Here is a 2097-nt window from a genome sequence, read left to right on the forward strand (position 1 = left end):
GGCTAATATCAGGGTTTCTGTGATGCCTTGTGAAAGCCAGAGGGAGGAGATTGGTTACCAAAGAAACAAACAGATCTTTAAGCAGATAGATCCAAGAGATATCCCAAGCTCAGTCTTAACCTGGTCTGGTAACCCCTTCTGGCAAAAAAATTAGACTTCAGCTACAGGTACAAGACAGTAAAGAAGGGAAATGGAAATTTTAGAACTGATGAGAATCCTCCTTTATTTTATGACAGATTTCACACTATATTGAAGAAAATTCCCTTATCCTGGTTTAAAAAATGGCTGCTGGACAACATGCAAATTGGAGACAATGAGATTTGCTGTGGAAAGGAATGCACAAATGCTATCAGCTGAAGGAAACTGTAAGCAGAATTTGTGGCTTTTTTTGTCTGACCATCGTAACCTTGTATGTAGAAAAAAGAGTTCAACAATGAACAGATAACTGATGAACCTACCTACTTTTTGCAGTGATATCTTCTAGGCAAGTGTCACATTTTAAACATCCTTTGGTTCTAAGGTCCTTTGTCAAAGAGCTTTCTAAAAATGCGTTCATGTGAACTTTCATGAACCATGCTCATATGAAGGTGAGAAGAACCATGCTTGGTGCTGCTCAGACACAAATTACCAGTGTCATGGTTTCCCGCTCTTTTTTATTTCCCAAGTAAATAATTCTGCAGTCCACTAACACCTGTATCTCCTGCAGTGTTCCAGTTGTGTTCACTTGATGCAAAGCGCCTCATTATTGGTCAGAACAGAAATAGATGTTAATATGTTAATAGATGTTAATAGATGTTAAAAGATGTTCCAAGCACTTACAAGGCATTACTGCCCTGGGGAGTTTGAGCCACAATGTGAAAAGGTAAGAGGCTTTCAGACTTTCCTCTGTAGGGAAGTGGGCAGGACATACCTTAGTGTCTTAAGCCTTTTCACACAATAAGAAAAAACATAACGTTATTTTGGGACTTCTAAAACTAATCTTTGTATCTCAGTGTTTAGAACAGATCCAAAAGAAAACACGATCTATAGGGTACCATTAGTGGTAATCCCAATCCAAGTGTGGATTTCACTGTGAAGAATTACAGAGTTAAATGGCTCAGATTTTTATACGGTTAAACCGAAGGAAGGAGAGATGGACTAAAGTCATCTCTTCATGACTTCTTAGTTATCTAAGAAAGCTTTTTTTTTTACTAGTCTGGTTACACAGAACATTTCTTCTAATGCCTTGAGCAATGATCTAGGCAGGCTAGCCTGAAAAACCAGGGGAGTGCAGCTCCCCTTTGACTTTGCATCTCAAAGTCAAACTTAACTGTTGCACGCTGAAAAGACGTTTTTCCCTGTTACTGAAAAACACAGCCAAGAACACAAACAACCCAGTAAAACTACTTGTAACCTGTTTTCTTCATTCTTCCAGACAGTGTGTCATGGGTGCCGCCTGTGCCTCAGCCTCCCAGAGGCAGAGGGGACTCTCGATGGGATTAAATGCTTTTTTTCCCACACAGGCTCCAGCCTGGCTGGGGTATTCAAGCTTGGGCTGAGGATGCAGCAGCAGCAGCAGGCGAGCGGGGAGACGCCAGGGAGGGTGGAGGAGCACGGGCTTGCAGTGGCCTGGCACAGCCAGGGCCCAGCAGAGCCGCAGCGGGCGGGGGGCGAGCAGGAAGGAGCGGTGGCCCGGCGGGCGAGCCGGCTCTGCTCGGGCACAGGCTCCCGTGGGTCCCGCCCGGGGCCGCAGAGAACCCCGCGGCAGAGAGATGGGAGGTGACGGCGGGAATGGACTGGACTGAAACGGGCTGCCCAGGGAGGCGGTGGAGTCACCGTCCCTGGAAGTGTTTAAGGAAAGCTGGCCGCGGCATTCAGTGCCAGGGTCCAGTTGACAGGGTGGTGTTCGGTCACAGGTCAGACTCGATGATCTCAGAGGTCTTTTCCAACCTCCTCGATTCCGTGATTCTGCGAGGAAGGAGACACAGGAGCAGTGCCGCGTCTCACGTGTCCGCTCCACCTGAGGGCAGCCCCAAGCCGGCAGCCCCGGCCGCCCCTGCGGCCTGCGGGGGCAGCGCCGCGCTCCCGGCCCGGCCCAGGCGCCCGAGGGGCGGCCCC

General features: G+C 48.4%; 1 protein-coding gene across 1 annotated transcript in view; it reads left to right on the forward strand.

Moving 5' to 3' along the window:
* Positions 1-268: 268 nt before the first annotated feature.
* PALS1 (protein associated with LIN7 1, MAGUK family member) overlaps positions 269-2097 on the forward strand; it is a 56065-nt gene continuing 54236 nt past the window's right edge. Inside the window, exon 1 of the mRNA XM_039704729.1 lies at positions 269-365. The gene's annotated coding sequence lies outside the window, so the exon portion shown is untranslated. The remainder of the gene's footprint in view (positions 366-2097) is intronic.

This window comes from Passer montanus, unplaced genomic scaffold (genome assembly GCF_014805655.1).
Source record: "Passer montanus isolate IOZ18808 unplaced genomic scaffold, ASM1480565v1 scaffold18, whole genome shotgun sequence".
NCBI classification, from domain to species: Eukaryota; Metazoa; Chordata; class Aves; order Passeriformes; family Passeridae; genus Passer; species Passer montanus.